We start from the raw sequence: 17,499 nt of genomic DNA, 5'->3' as shown, positions 1-17,499 counted from the left end.
CTTGGGCTTGTCTGTGACAACCCTAGTGCATTCTGGGTATTGTAGTCTTGCTTTGCTTCCATTAACCTATTTAGAACAACAAACCCCATAGGAATCAATTGTAGGTGAACCATCCAGGACTGGAAACGGTGTCCTTAATGTGATGAGTGAGAAGGCGACCCTAGTCCTGCTCTTATGTCCACAAATGCTCAAACTGTGTCGCGGATGGCACTTAGCTGCACATACACATGGATGTAAGAAATTCAAGAATAGACGTGCTGGCATATGTAGATAAACTGTAAATCCTCACGCGTACGGGCATGAGGTAGTGCCTAGAAGTGAAGCGTGCTAGTCAATCAATCAATAAACTTGTATTCGATTTTTTTTTTAAATCATACAAGTGTACATCATAAAGTGGAAGCAGATAAAAAAGCAATATAAATAGATTGCCTAAATACATCAACATGATAGATTAAATATAAAACAAATCAGTCGTGTTAAGAGATAAAATATCGTTAAAATACAAGGTTGTAAAAAAAAAGACAGTATTAACGATCTGTACGTAAAACCCCCGAGCAAAAAGTGTTCAACAAAGAAACAAATCTTAGGTGTATCCAGAAGCTGACGATAGAGATAAGCAACATTTCCAGCAATCAGAAGAGGCCTTAAGAATTTACATCGGAGCGCAGAAAACGTGGAACAGGTAAGTACTCTGGGGCAGATTTACAATGAAAGTGACTCCGTGCATTCCGCAAGCCATTTGGTTGCGCCGCACTGAGTCACTTTCAAAGCACAGGGATGCGACATATTTACAATAATATGTCGCATCTCTGTGCTTCCCCCTGCGCTGGGGCACAAACTGCTGCCATGCGCCGGCGCAGGCACCCATGGTGCAAGGATGCCTGCGTCATGGGGAGATTGTTTTTGTGCAGAAAAGGGCACCTTCATGCACAAAAACCAATCACTACAGGCATTTTCCTCTTTCAATGCTTGCTGTAGAATGCAGGGTGGCTTTTCCTGCCCCTGTAAATATGGAGCAGTAAGATACGCCACCAGTACACACTTCTGAGTGGCCCCAAGCACTCTCCTGGGTCAGGTCCCTCCAATAGCTCTCTGGAAAAAAATTGACCCCCCCCCTCACTTCATCAACCAAACATGTTTCTCAAATTTTTTTTATGTATTTGACAGAAATCACAATTTTAGAAATTCCATTTTTAGGCGGTCAAGATGTAGGAGTGTTAACCCTTTCAAGTCTGCTTTCAAATGAGAATATATCAAGAATTACCCATGGATTCACACCAACCCCCAAAAAGCACAGTTCCTGAGTAAAGTGCTACTTGTATGCCACGTCTGGCGCAAATCTGTTCCTCTGTGTGTGTAGTAGCAGCAAACAAAATTCTCAATGGGAGTAGAAAAGGACATATTTTTGCCCCCCCCACCTTAACAATTTTTTGTCTTATGTGCAACACAAACACACTGCACTACACTGTGTGTTGAATCTTTTCTATTTAATGCTAAACTGTGTAAAATGTTTAACAATCCAGTCTTCAGACACAAAGCACAAGTCGCACTGTGGGCAGTACAATTAATTAAACAATGTGAATGGGTTGTCCTTCTTTTGTGTTTACTCCGGAAACAGTGTACTGTGCTGCTTCCACTGCCGTGTCACCCCTGTGCTTTATGAGCAACTAGAATTTGGAGTCCTGCGACATGAAGACTTGGCGGCAGGGACGCGCCAAGAAAACTTTGTCCTCCTACAAGCCTAACTTTGGGCTGAGGGAGCCTTTCCAGGTGTTACTGGATGGGACCTTCTGCCAGACAGCGCTGCGTGGCCAGATCCAGATCAAAGAACAGCTTACCAAACACCTACTGGGCGAGGTTACCCTCTGTACCACCGGCGGTGTTCTAATGGAGTTGTATGGTGCAAAAGTAATTGCACAGCGATGTCACTGTATTTATTTTGAGAGTCCAGTTGACGGATAAGCATGCCTCTTGTCTACGATTGCAGGAGGCACCCGCATCATTGCTTCATTGCAACACAGGATCAAGAGTTGGCTGAAAAAGGAAAGAAAAGGCCTGGGTTCCCCTCCTCTTCATCATCCAGAACACTATGGTGCTGGACAAATCCTCTCCAAAGTCCTTTGCGTTTGTCCAGTCAATGAAGGTAACCCAGCTCGTCCCAGTACCCCAGCATCAAAGCATTGACATTCTCAAACAACAAGAGGGGATATAAAAAGACTCGGCCCGCAGAGGTCATAAACGTAAGAGGAGAAGTGGCCCTCATCCTTTTAGCTGCCTGAAGAAAAAGAACAAGCATTTGCAATGCAATAGGTCTCGCATTTATGAGAGTTTGAGCTATTGGCATTGTAAATGACAATGCCTTTTATTTATGTGTTGTTTTTAAAACAGATAAATAAAGTCATTGTCATTTACAATGCCAATAGCTCAAACTCTCGCAAATGTGAGACCTATTGCATTGCAAGTGCGTGTTATAAAAATTTTAAAAACGCGTTATGAGAGAGCGTGTTCTGCTGCAACAGCAGCCTGGGCAATGCTATTTGAGAAAATAGTGCTCGGAGGCTGTAGCTAAAGCTTACCGAGCTGCAACACACGTGGGGGTGTCACCATGGGAGGTTACAAAATGAGACAAGGCCGCACCAAGGCGGGACTACTAAGCCTTTTGGCCAATGAACAGCCACAGTTAACAGTGGACAATGACACAAGCCAATGAAAAATGTGGGCAGAGAGTGGGCGGAGCTTCAAGTCTCTACCTCAATACAGCATGCTTCACAGAGCAGCGAATGCGCTGTCCAGGCTCGACCTAAAATGGACCCACGCCACCAAAACCCGCTGCAACATCACCTGCTGGAAACGGAAACACTCTAAATCTACTGGAAGTCCTGTACCCAAACAATTATCGAACACCACTGTAAAAGTGTAAACTGTAAAGAACAAGCATTTGCAATGCATTAGGTCTCCCATTTACGAGAGTTTGAGCTATCGGTATTGTAAATGACAATGCTTTTTATTTATGTTTTGGCTCTTAAAATATCAATACACGGTGATGGCTAGTTCCGCTTTGCAGGAATCTGGGGTTTAGGCAGTTTGCGGAGGCATTTAGACTACTGCGAACGGACTCCCATCCACTCATCGTTTTTGCAGTTTCCCGTTTCCTGAACTCAATGTGGCACCATCGGAGGTCTTTGCTAAACTCAGCTTTGTAATTTTAAAATAATCTTTTTCTAGATATTATTCTGTTACTTTTGTTATTTTAATTTTCCAAAAATGTATTTCCAACCGGTTTCCAACTTGATATATTGTGAATTTTGAAATTACTGAACTATTAAAACTTGAAGCTGCTAATCTGCTAAGGGGGAATCGGTGTTTGCTGATTAGCAGAATCCATAAATCCACACAAATCTTTGGATTTTAATAGAGTTTTTAACTGAACTTTGCTTTTATGCATGCCTGTATATTGGCTGTTTTATGTATTACTTGTATTGTTCAGTTTTTAAGGTCTTACAGACCGAAATAAAGTTTGTTGCAATGGCATTGTCATTTACAATGCAAATAGCTTAAACTCTCGCAAATGCGAGACCGAAGTCAGGCGAAGCACTGAAATTTTTTATGGGGGGGTCACGGAAGCAGGACCTTTCTGGGGGTGTCACTGGTGAAGGGCCAGTCTGCCGGATTCATGGACACAGCTTTTCGGGGTGAGAAGAGGGTCTAGAGACGAAGGGCAGATTCCGCCTTCTAGTAGTCATTGCCGTACGGTAAACAGCTTCTATCTACTCCACACGAGTGAAGCGTAAATGCCAATCCTCTCGCCTCCGAAGAGGTTCAGGAAAACAGCCCTTACCTTCCACCCCACGACAATAATCCAAGGGCTTCTGCTTGGCTTTCGCTGATTTCAACATATGAAGGACTGGCTAAGCGAAGGCAAGGAGAGGCAATTGGAAGACTAGTTTATGCTGATTGACAGGCTAAAAGGCATTGCTGGTTGCCTGCCCTGCCCAATAAGTCCCGCTATTGGCTAGAAAAACAAATCACCCGCCCTGGAAAAGATAGGCAACACTACACAAAATAATAACTTGTACCTTAAAAAACTATGCGTTTAAAAAACAAAAATACAAGAAGTGCAAGTAGCTTTACATGCCCCTTTTCTCTGGTGAATTCATGATTTGCCCTTTTCAGAAGGCAGCGGTATAAACTATCTTAGTACATATGAGTCATGCGCGTGTGACAGTTTGCGCACGCTGTCAGTTTGCGGTTTCTACCACTTCCCAGTTTCTTGAAAAACACAGTCATTTGCAATGCAATAGGTCTCGCATTTGCGAGAGTTTCAGCTATTGGCATTGTAAATGAAAACGCCTTTTATTTATGTGTTTTTATAATTAAAACATAAATAAAGGGCATTATCATTTACAATGCCAATAGCTCAAATTATTGAAAATGCGAGACCTCGACCGCCATTGTCTGGGCTGCTTGTAAAGTCAAAGCACGCATGGTGTGCTAATGTTGTAGGAAAGCATGTCGTGTCTGCAGTAGGTGAAACGCATTTAAGAAAATAATGCTTACAGACTAAATAAGACCTACCGTGTAACAACCAAAGTAACAAGCATTTGCAATGCAATAGGTCTCGCAGTTACGCAAGATTGAGCTATTGGCATTGTAAAGGGCTAATGCTTTTATTTTGGTTTTGGATTTTAAAACAAAAAGAAAAGACATTGTCATTTACAATGGAAAGAGCTTTAACTCACGTAAATGCGAGACCTTATGCATTGCAAATGCTTGTTCCTGAGACAGCTTGGCGTAAATGCGAGACCTTATTCATTGCAAATGCTTGTTCCTGAGACAGCTTGGCGCGCACTGTCTACAGTGGAACAAACCCCCTGAACCTCATAGGATCAAGTCGTTGTCAGTTCTACGGCATGTGCTAAACTGCTATCCCAACAACTGCTCTGATTGGATAAGGCTAGTTTCAACTAAACAACTATTACAATCTATTATATTGGGTACAGTGTCCATCCAGACAGACACAGCAGCGATCCATATAAACGCAAATTGAGGGTGAGACTGCTGGAAGTTTGTTGGTCGCTAGTTTGGAGAAGGTGGAGGGCTGGGGGAGGGGGGCATTTAAAGCCCCATTTCTTAGACTCGCCCTTTGAGTTTAGCTTGGTACCAGCTGGGCCTGTGTTGCTCTTGTAGCCCGGGCCGTGTGCTCAAATGCAGTCCCCCCGCCAGTGTGGATAAAGACATTGATCGTGCAATCTAACAGTGCGATCAATGTACACACCCATGCGAGCCCCTCCCTGATGCCCTTCCCCGCCCTATTCCCCGGGGGTCGGGAGATTAGCAATCAGTAACTCCTGAGGCTCCGTTTGCCGAGCTTGATAAGCAGAGCAGAGGTTAATTGTTTATATGCATTTATATTTAAATGCTACTTATTTCTGATTTAAAAACAACCACAGTAAAAATAAAAAGAAAATGTAAATAAATGCACAACAGAATTCGATCCCGTTTAACAATACACGCAAGGAAACACATATTAATATTAAGGTGTTCTTCAATTGCGATAACTCCTGCTATGGTTAAAGATACAGAAATCATTATGGTGGACCACGATTGTTGTTTAAAAAGTTTTTTTTTTTTTTTTAAAACGCACAACATTCAAATGTTCTGCAGAAAATCGAGTTAATCGATGTCAACATAGTATTTGAGGAAACATTGTGAATTGATCAATCTCTGATGAAATCTGACTGCTACCTGCAGCCACAGGCTCAAACTGCAACTCCGCATTTCATCCTGCCGACGTCTATCCATTGAGGTTTGGGAAACTAACTTATTAGCTCAGAGGTACCTGGGCTGCTATGTCAGTCAGTCAGGTGGTGGAGGTGGAGCCCACCGCATCAATTGCGTTATTAAACCAGTCCTGCTATAGTTGATGACGGACATTTTAAGCAGTCGGTGTGTATCTGACAAAGCTTTTCAAACCATTATATTGGTTTGTGAATTCCGGAGATTTGAAACGGGAAGCTGCTATTTTTTTTTATATTTTATAGTTGGATGCGAGCCAGAATTTAAGAACCATTTCCCACATAACGGACAAATCTCCCCTTTGCAGATGGTGCACGCTGGACGTGTAGCCTGACGTTATATTATGTCAGATAACCAACTCTGAGTAAGAGCCAGGAAGTAACCAGTGGCTCAAGTCACAGATCGGTGAGACGAGGCAGCAGCACCTCCGCTCGCGCCCCTCGCTGCTCCTCTGGTCGCTCCAACTGCAGAGGCTTTCCCAACCTCAGGGCAGGGGCCGTGAGTTGCAGGACTGCGGCGGGATGGGTGTAGCCGGGCCAGGCAGAGTGCAACGTTGGGAATCCACGACTGGGCTGCTAGCTGCCAATGCTGCTGGGGTGGATGCTGGGGATTCCCCTGCCGGAGAGTTTCAAAGGCATTTCTAACAATGGATCACTCCGTGCCTCTCCCCAACTGGCAACCACGGTACAAACACAGTATAAGTGAAAACATTGGTATTGGGTTATTCATGTTTCCCTCCTTCAAAATCTAGAAGAAGTGGCCGTCGAAGCTCATGTCCCGCGAGTGCTGTGTGGGCGCAGCCCGTTCTTAAAGTGAAAGCGTTGGGGCAACAAGCGTTAGCCATTGCGGGAAGGCAGCAGCTTGTGGGGCCATGTGTTTCTAATTAGCGTGGAGGCGCACACAAGGAAAGCTATAAAAATGAGCTTAAAAGAAAAAATGCACCCACAATATGTAGCATTCATAATAGCCGAAATAACAAATGGAACAGTGATGGAGCGCAGTACAAAGCATTGGCCGCATGCGCGCCTCACGCATAAAGTAAAAAAAAAAAAAGAAAAACAAGACAAGCCCGGCGGAGCATGGCGCGCGCGCGCTTGGGGGCGGGAGAGCGGACCCTTTGAAGTGCTTCCAAAAGGCGGATTGCATGGCGGCACGATGCGCGTGATTGTGCGCGTGCTAGCCATGCCATCCGCTTTTTGGGAGCACTTTTCAAACCCGCTTTCTATAGTCTCGCTTTGCGATCGCTTACGTGATAGCAAGGTCGAGACCTAAAAAGCCCGTACCTTATGGTAGCTTACGTATGAAGACAAGGCGGTACTAAGGAGGGACTAACACACCTAATAAACGAATCAGAAGCCAGCATTTACAAAGGACAATGACACAAGCCAATGACCAATATGGGCGGACAGTGGGCGGGGCTTCAAGTACATACTACAATACAGCATGGCTCGCAGAGCAGCGCATGCGCTGCCCAAGCTCGACCTAAAAAGAAAGATATAGGCTTATTGTAAAAAGAACATTATTTTTGTTATCAACGAACAGTATTCCTATTCATCGTACAGTAAAGTAGACTGGAATAGAAACATTGAAAATGGAAAACAAAACTGCTATTGTAGCGCATGTATTTAAAAAAAATATATTTATTTGGTGTTCTTCACCGAAATTGCCAGCGTTGTTGCTACAGTAAAAAAAAAATATGCAGGTGCTGCTATTACCTGTGAGAGCATGAAAAGGGTGTTTCATGGGAGTATTTGATCCAAAGCTTGTGCCTCTTGAAACCAATTCCACTTCATTGTTTTTGGCTCATCTGCCAAATTGTAAAAGGGGATTAAATATGTCATCCGTTCCTGACCCTGCCCCGCGGGACCAGCCCAGCTTGATTTGCTCGGCTGTAATCCACCCACACATATAGGACCAAGAGTCACCCCCAAGGAGAGCAGAGGGGCGCTCTCCCTACCGGTCAACAGCAACCCCCTGCCTGGAGATATATAAGGGCGAAATATGACAGCGACTGGGTAGAGCCATACAAAAGGGCAGAGGGATAAACAAGGTAGTATATTAAAAAGAAGAGGAATGTCCTGATAGAGGTACGACATGTTCATTGTAAATACATGTCGATCGATATGAATGCGACTGTCTCTTGTTTCTGTACTTGAATTACAATAAAAAAGAGTTTCCGGCTTGAAACTCATCGGTATGTGCACCTGATTCCCTCGGTACAATGAGCTGGGTGTCCTCGTCTGAGTGCACCTCTCTGACAATTGGTAGTTTTATGGGTGAATGTAAATTGTATGAGATTTAAAGACTTAAGCTGCTTTACTGATGAGATTTTGTTCCCCTGAAGCTGGGCACCATGTTTGACATTTGGGCATGTTTTCATTTAACCCTCTCTTATTTACACATCCTGCGAAATTATGAGAACATGTACTTTTAAAAAACTAGAAAAAGTGTTGCACAACTTTTATTTGCCTGAGACGGTCGGCCAAACAAACATGAGCACTTAGGGAGTGGAGTGCACTAGATCTCCTCCTCCCCCCTCCCATGCCTCGCCCGCCCCTCCCAACACCGCTGGCTAAGAGCCGGCAAATGTGAAATAGAACATCGTTTAATTTTCCATTTGCTGGCTCTGAGCCTGACAGTGGATCAACGCTCCTCCGCCATTGCGGGGGGGGGGGGGGGGGGGGGGGCGCCACTGATTACTTACTGCTGTGTAAAATCTTGCATTACTGTGGAGTTTGCGTGGTACTAAGTTTAGTGTATAGGTGACGAACATCCTAAAAGATTAACATTTTTAGGCATCGTTTAACGTCCCCAAGAGTGGTTCCCTGCCAACTTCCCCGCAATCCCTTAAAGCAAAAGAAATGCCATATGCAGATTAGCCGCGCAAAGCATTAACACACCCCCTTATTTCAAGGAGAAGGGACTTCCCAAAAGGAAAAGAGTTTCCTGATGGAGGAAATAGAAAGTACAGCGCGTGGGATGCACTTCTGCCCATATTCACGACGCTTACACCTGTGTTTGCTTACATTTTGATTCATGTTTGTGAACCTCCTGAAAGTGAGATATGTACTCCAATCATAAGCCTTACTCTCCCACGCAGAGGTTTTTGGATTATTGAAAACAAGTCTTTTCGCGGGCTCAGGTGTGTTCAGGGAATTCATTTTTTATCTGCCTTCATCCTCACCTGGCGTTAATCGATAGATTGGTGGTTAATTAAAACTGCTCGACGGTCCGCAGGCGCTCACTCATGTGTAAGTGGGTGAATGTTATGGTTGATCTCACGGTGCCCACGCCAGAGAGGGTGAAGGTTGGCACAGCGGCAATCATTAACTAGGCCGACGTCCCCGGGTTAATTCCATTTGAACAGTTTTAAGAGTTTGGACTGGAGCATTGCGTCATCGTGCGCGTGATAACTGTGGCTGGAAAATCACTGCTCTTCCTGCACATATGTATCTCAACAAACGTCAGAACATTTGCATCAAAATTAGAGCAAGATCCAAAGGGATAATAGATTATAACATGCGGTACATATAAGCAAGCTGCATAGAGCGCAGTGCGGCGTGGAAAGGAAGCCCTCCTGGTGTGTATTACAAGAGTTGTCTCCCGATGTAAAGTCATTATAGCATGCGATCTGGGAGGCTGGAAACGGCTTCCCTCCTTCATGCTGACTTGGCAGGTGCTGTGGTAGTAAACTGCAGCTGGACATCTGCCATAGAGTAATACATACGTGTATGAGCATTCATGGCTAAAGCACTTTAAATAACATGCTATTGGGAGCCCTGCTCCCCCCCCCTCTCTCCCCCCCCCCCCTCCCCTTGACAGATCTGCATGCAACGTGCCATGAAGAACCCACCATGGATGCACTTTTTCGGGAAAGCCTTTTTGCAAATTTATCAAACACCAAAGTTGTTAAGAAAACAAACAAGGGCATTTCAGTGGAAACACTGACCTCACCATAACTACACGGGCTCTATGGCGCCTGTGGCATATATATGTGCATTGATTTGTTTATCACTTTAGTGCTGTTCCCTGAATTTGTATGACATTTGGCAGACATCTAGCGTGTTCAGCCGACTCTTTCAAATTTCTAATTTGTGTGGATTCATCAAGAGAGCCCGGTCCAAAGGGGGTTGGGGGCGCGGGAACAAAATGTAATGTACTTCTTTTACGAATTCATGAATGTGCATGTCATTTGGATAACTTTTAGCACGTCTTATTTTCTGTTGGTATGTTAAGTTTTATGCAGATAAACCACAGAGGGACAGAGTTCAATGTGATGGGTAAAAAAGTGCACAAAGAGACAGAGAATGAATGCGAATATATAACTGACCACTTTCTGAAACTTTATTCTGTCTCTGAGGATCTTTCATTGAAAGACACATTAATAGATCCCAGAATAGCCACAGGGGACTTAAACAGCTATCCCTTTTCTGAATTGGAAGTGGAAACCGCCATTCGGCATATAGTTCCAGCTAAGGCAGCAGGCCCAGATGGCATTCCCAGAGATCTTCTTCGGGCAGATCCCGTTAAATGGGCGAAACTTATTACCATTCTTATTAATGCCATTGACACCGGCTCTCCGATACCAGACTCCTGGAAAGGAGCAGAGGTGGTCCCTATTTACAAAAAGGGCGCTAGGGACGACCCTGCTAACTATCGCCCAATAAGCCTAATTGATTCTGTGCAAAAGGTCATTGGGAGGGTGGTGTTGGAGAGAATCCTGGAATGGGCAGAAGAAAATAGGATCCTCTCCAACTACCAAGCAGGCTTTAGGGCAGGTACAGGGACAATTGAGCAGGTGTTCAGGTTAATTCTCCTTTACTGGACATGGGCGGCTGGTGACATTTGAGAATGGCGGGGCGTAAAAGTGCTGGAGGAGTGCCCCGTAACATAACCTGGACGCTAGCTTACCACTTCGGCGCAAAGGTGGGAGATAAAGCTGCCAAGCCTGGTGTGGTGCACACGCTTCCGTTTATCCTCGCCTCTACCTCTCCTCACCTCTCTCTCTCCAACCGCTATCTGTTTATTTCTATCGCTCTAGCTTATTCATATCCCGCACACCTGCAATTACCCAGTACAGGCAATCTTCGCCAATGGCACAAAATACACCTAGAAAACAGGGCCAAATTACCCTTTCCCCTTCAACTACAACCAAACTGCTCTTTTTCACACAAACTAGACCTTCCCACCATTGCTCCCACACCCCTAAACCCATTCCCAAAAACCTAGAACACCCTAAATTAACATCCCAAACATGTGCATTACCGCCAGCTCCCAAAGGCCTAAAGTTGCGTCAAAACGCACTCTGAAACTAGGCCCAAAACACACCTTCCCCTTCATGGATTTTCTTCAAAACACTTGCAATCAAAATTAGACCTTCCCAACTCTGATCCCAGCTAAGCAAATCCACTCGGAACCACCTGCAACACCCTACAATCGAACCCCAAAAACATGCAAAACTCACATTTAACATGGGCTCTTATGGCAGCTCTTTCCCTTCCTCGACTTTGCCAAAAAACACCCTTCCCATCGATCGATTCCTCCCAAACTTCCTGCACACCCATCAATTCCATCTCCCTGCCACTCACAGCAGCCCTGTTCCTGTCGATCCAGTGGAACCCCCTAACAAACACTTCTCCACGCACCCCAACACCGCCCATTGGATAACATTGCAATCCGGGCCTTCACAAAAAATGCTCTTTTCTCGCACTTCCACTACTTCGATCATCTTCAAACTCACTGGGACACTAGTTCCAGCCATTCCCAAGAATCTCAGCAAGAATTACACAAATCCATACACTGGAAGGGGTGCGACTTTTCACCCAAACACAAGCCCCCCGCAAACCCACAAAATCAGCCAAATCTGGATGGGATTTTGCAAAACCACCCTAAAACCTTCCCAACACCATTATGCATGAACCTGAATCAGGCCCTGAGCCCTAGACTCCGGGAATCCTAGCAAATTTCAACCCTAAACACCACCCCAACCCTACCACCTAACCCTAAACACCACCCCAACCCTACCACCAGCAGCGGGAGAACTGAATAAAATTAAAACAAAAACTTACCTGACCGCCTCTGCTCCTGGTCCTTGTTGGCGCCTATGACCTCTTCAAACCGGAACACCACGCCAGCACTGGAGTGGCAACCCCTCAGCCAATCCTGGCGCTGCTGCAGCGCCAGGATTGGCTGAGGGCACAGCTTGCGCTACGCCCGCCGCCTGCCCATTAGGAGACCGAGTGGCTCCTAATGGGCATGCGCAAGGCAGTAAAAACACAAGTACGCATGACTGGGCACGGGCTAAAAATTACTCTCCATGCCCACTCATGCGCACTTGCTGCCTTTCCCTGGCTTGTCTGACAATGCATGTCAGTCAACATGACGCCGGACCGCCCACGGTCCAACGTCATGCTGACTGACATGCATTGTCAGTTCTCCCCACCCTCGGCGTCTCTGAACTTAAGTAAACTAAGTTCAGAGATACCGAGGAGGGAGCTGCGGGCGCGGGCAGGTGCGGGGGTGGGTGGGCAACGCCCCAACGCACCAATGGACGCACCGCGCCTGTTACTGGAAGATGGTCAAGATAGGCAAAGGCAGTCTTTATCTCGCATTTATAGACTTGAAGACTGCCTTTGACCTAGTCCCTCGAGGGCGCCTGTGGAAGGTCCTAGCTGACCAGGGGGTTCCCAACTATATTTTAAATCTGCTGGTGCGTCTCCACGAAGGAAATTATGCCCAGGTTAGATGGGGCTCCAAGGGGCAGAAGACGGTTAGAATACCGGTGAACAGGGGTGTCCGCCAGGGCTGTGTTTTAGCTCCCACCCTAGTCTCCTTGTATGTGAATGGGGTGGTGGAGCATCTGCAGCAAATACCATCTGACGCACCAGCCCTGGCAGACGAAAAAATTCCTACCCTCCTGTTCGCCGATGACACCCTCCTTATCTCCAAGACCCCGAGGGGCTTGCAGGGTTTGTTGGACAGTTTCCAGTCATTTTGTACTAATAGAGGATTGATCATCAATTCTGAGAAAACCAAGTACTTGGTGTTGAATCCTCCTAAGAATCTTAGAATTCCACCTGTTTTAAATTCTGTCCCGCTAGAGAGGGTCACCCCGTTCGATTACCCGGGTATCCGTATTTCTGACTCCATGCTTTGGAGTACCCACATACAAAAAATGCTTTTGAACCACAAAAGGGTAGCGGGGGCAATACTTAAAGAGCATCACACCTCAACAAGTAGGCCTATAGCTCCCGCAATTGATATATATAAGGCTAGAGGAGTGAGTTCAGCCCTTTATGATGCTGAAATCTGTGGATTTTCTAACCTAGATCAAATTGTGAGGTCAGAAAACAAATTTTTAAAAGATCTCATGATGCTGCCCCCGAGGACCCCCACTAGGCCCCTACTGCAAGATCTAGGGTGTCATTCATTTAGAGATCTGGCTAGACTCCGCCCCCTTTTGCTGTGGGCTCGTTTGTGGCAGACCCCAGAATTAGCAAAGTATGCAGCGGGGTTAAGTGAAATAATGAACATGGATGGCTGGTATAAAATCAAATGGCTTAAGGACCTAAAAACATTGCTGTACGATCTTGGCCTTAAAGAGGCGTGGATAAATAAAACTTCTCCACCAAAGGCAGAACTCAAGATAGTTTATTGGTCCTGGGTCCGCAATAAGGGTTTTATAGATTGCAAACTAGGTAGGCTATCTGAGGAGTTTATGCAGCATAAATATACCACCCTATTATGAACCATACCTAGATGTCATACAAAAACCTTATGACAGAGCTCTGTATTTTGAGTTCAGGGTTGGTTCACTCCTCACCCGTGCAATGACCGCTCGATGGAAGGCTCCCCACCAGACATTAGCCTCTTGCCCGAATTGCGAAGCAAACCTTGAGACAATAGCTCATGTCATGTTCGTGTGCCAGGCCTATAATGCACCAAGGAAACGTTGGCTTAAACCGCTCTGCAGGGAGTTGGGTACTCGCAGCCACCTCGTGGCATTGCGCATCCTAAGATCTGATGCACGAGCCCTACACGCGTGCGGCATGGTTACATTCTTGAGCTGGGCATGGAAGATCAGACTGAGAACCCTGAAAGCTAATCCTTAAATATTGTTGCCGCTAAGAGCTATTTGCACCTTTTGAATGTATTTCTCATATATTTTTATCTTGTAAATATTATCCTTAGTGCTATTGCTAGTTATCTCATCATAAGGATCCTCTGATGAATTATGTTACTCAGTCACTTAGGGTATTTTTAATATTTTTAATATTTGATAAAATGTTTTGTACCTTGTATAATGTAGATTTTTAACCTGTGTTTCACAGCTTTTAAGATATGTTTTTATCGAAATAAAGCTAATATGACTGACATATAACTGATAACCGCAATATGACCCAGTATTGACATTGAGAGGTTCTGGTAGCATCACAAACCACGAAGGCCCGGTTTAGCTTGAAAACCAATGTGTTAGTCAGACCTCAGCTAACAATCGGCACTAATTGGAATTAGAGTCTCTCAATTTTCTTTATCTTTCATAAATTAAATTATGTCACAGCAGAATTAACCACACAATTCTGGATTAATAGCATTTGCCATATAATTTGCATAGGTCATAAATATTTTGTTCCTAGATCAAACGGATGAAAATAGCACTGCCAATTTTCCACATAATTTTGACAATTTTGCTGCATGAATTTAGATAACTTTCTCTGGTGAGATCATTAAGGGGAGAGCATAATTTCTCAAATATATTGGGAATAGTAAGATGAGAAAGATTTCACATTATTGTTTGATTGTATTGCTTAACTGAAAAGGTAATAAAAATCTGTTTCTAAAAAATGAATTTAGATAACTTTGCTGTATAATCCTATTATACCTGACAATGGCAGAGCTCTGAAGAGTTATTTTAGGGCTGTCATTATGATGATGAAACCCGTATATCACAGGAAACATGAAACATGAATGTGATATTGGTTTTATACCACCGCATTTTGTGCAATAAAAACACCCAAACAAATATGCATATATACATATATATTACCTACTGGCGGTTGCCAGTAGGTAGTTATAGTTAGGACCACGTTTCCATAGGAAAACCTCAACATTCTATTTTGAATAACTTTGGCGCCGGTCGACGAATCCTCGCGAATTTCTCAAAATAGGTGGGACGCTCCGCTCCTACCCTGAAAGTCTCGGGGGGATCCGTCAAGCGGGGGCTGAGATAAAAGGGGGGTCCCAAAACGCGTTTTTCCCATGCATTTTTCCATAGGACCTTTAGAACGAGCTACAGCCCGAACGGCTGAACAGAATTACTCAAAATTTGGCAGAGAGGTAGTCCCTAGGTCAAGGAAGTGCCTTTTGTAGGTTTGGTGTAAATCTGTTCAGTAGATTCTGAGAAAATAGCCTTTAAATCAATATATATATCTGAGCCCGCTTACGGTACGCTTACCGTACGCTTACGGTAAGCGTACGGCGGCGTGCGCGAGCGCGATTCTGATTGGCTGTTAGATCTTAGTAAACATTCGAATCGGCCGAAACCAGGAAGCGGCGGCCGCCATTTTGTGTATTTCACTCTGAAAAAAAAGAGTGAAAACAAGGAAAGGGGGCAATGAGGAGAGTTACAGACCCCCTAACATTTGTAAGGGGGTCAAAGAAGGACAGAAAAGTACAAAAAAAAACATTTATTGATTTTAAAAAAAATCACGGGGTACGCGTACGGTAAGCTTACGGTAAGCATACGGTAAAAAAAAAAAATAAATGAAAAGCAGATTTAAGAGTTTAGAAATTAGGGAGCTCTAAAAAGAGCTGTTGTGTTTATGAAGTCATTTTTTTAGTGGTACCTACAAGTAAGTACCGATGCAGAGTCTAAGGTTCAAGAGGAAGACTCTGTTCCCTTCATCATTGAAGTGCACACCATCTCCTCTATAAATGTCTTGCATGTCATAACGCAAGTTGTTGTGGTAAATGGCACCCATACCATAGTCACGGAGGAAAGCAGAAACAGATTTGTTGACGTGCTTTCTTGCTTTGTCAATCTGCGGACAGAAATGATTGGACCAGTTCCATTTTTGCCTTTGGCATATGTTGGAAAACACAAAGGCAGTTTTAGGGAAAAGTGAAAACAGTTGTGCAAAGGTGTCCTTCATAAGCATTTCCAGACCTACCCCAGTCAAAGTGCCTAGGTCATTGCCACCACAGTTCACTATTATGAGGTCAGGGTGTTGGATTTGCATGAAGGATTTCACCAATGGCATCAATTGGTGCCACCCTCTCTGACCAATCCATTTAATGTCTACATTTGGCAAAGCAAGGTCTCTCACCATATCTGTTTTCTCTGCAAACTTTTCACTCCAGAAGACATAGCTGTGCCCTACAATCCACACTGTGAACATCTTCAAAGGAGATCTGGATGCACTCAGGAGGTGTCTTTCAGTAGAATGGCAATATGAAAAGAAAGACAGTTTGGAAATGGAGGCATACATATTTTTTTAAAAACAAAAAGAACTGATTGGCTGTTTCATACCATTCTAGAATAAAAACTAGGCTGTATGTGAAAATTAATAGAAGCATGTTTTGTATTGGTACAAAAAAATGTGTAACCAAAGAACAGTACTATGGATTTGCTGTTAGGTTTGAAAAGTCAAGCACTCTTGCTCTGTGGAATTGAAACATTGTGTGTCGAACTTCTGACCTAACTGCACACAGCAGTGTTCCATGAGCTGTTGCTATGGTAGCAGGCAGAAGTCAAGTTGGGGGAAGGGTACTAGGCAGAAGTCAAGTTGGGGGCAGGGTACTTTTGGAAAAGGGTTCGTTTTCAACCAATAGAAATGTGTGATTACATGTGAAAAAAAGGGGGAAGCACTGAGATTTGAAACTTACATGTATATGTGTGGAAAAATAGAGGGAAAGTTTGCCATTATCTGGTTCTGCTGAGAGGAGAGAGGTGAACACAACAGAGATCCTGGCTCTGATAATCTGCTGTTTGAGTGTCACATTTCTTTCACAACTAACTAATTTTAAAGGTGAGTTTACAGTTTGAGAGGGTATGTATGTGGTAACTTAAGAAATGAATAATAGAAATGGGAATTGTTTTTGTTGTAGTTACACATGGTGGTTTCATAATGTGTCAGTGTGTAAAAGTGATTTACACTTGCCCCGAAAAAAAAAAGAGCAGTAAGTGTGCTTTCAAATTGGCAAAGAAATTTCGTTTTGGGACTAATGTGAAAACATGACTCTGTGTGCATAGAAGAATTATAGGCAGAGATTTATTGCGTCTTGCTCTGGTGATTTCACAGTTGCATTAGATGGAAAGGGGGAGCGAATTTTTTGGGGAAGAAGCAGAGGCTTAGCACACACCCATGTGCTTGCCGTGTATAGTCATGCACAGTATTAAGAAGCCAGTGGGGTTTTCAGGTTTAAGTCTGTAATGCAAATACATTCAGCATCACTAAGGCTGGTTGCCCTTGCTGGAGTGTAGGCAGACACAGAGAATACACATGGTGGTGGTCTGAAAAAAAAACAGCTTGGACACGTGCAATTAAATAAATCAAAAATAGTGGTTTCATAATGTGTCAGTCTGTAAAAGTGATTTCAAATTGTAAAAAGAGATTTTCATTTGGCACGAAAAAAAAAGAGCAGTAAGTGTGCTTTCAAATTGGCAAAGAAATTTCGTTTTGGGACTAATGTGAAAACATGACT

General features: G+C 44.2%; 1 protein-coding gene and 1 pseudogene across 2 annotated transcripts in view; both read left to right on the top strand.

Moving 5' to 3' along the window:
- Positions 1-17,499, top strand: part of LOC146863820 (aldo-keto reductase family 1 member A1-A-like) — a 193,475-nt gene that overhangs the window by 17,697 nt on the left and 158,279 nt on the right. The gene's annotated exons all lie outside the window — the stretch shown is intronic.
- LOC146863822 (rRNA-processing protein UTP23 homolog pseudogene) lies at positions 1,690-2,920 on the top strand (annotated as a pseudogene).

Source organism: Triturus cristatus, chromosome 2_1 (assembly GCF_964204655.1).
Source record: "Triturus cristatus chromosome 2_1, aTriCri1.1, whole genome shotgun sequence".
Lineage (NCBI taxonomy): Eukaryota > Metazoa > Chordata > Amphibia > Caudata > Salamandridae > Triturus > Triturus cristatus.
Note: the sequence above shows the minus strand (reverse complement) of the source record. Positions and strands in the feature narration are given on the sequence as shown.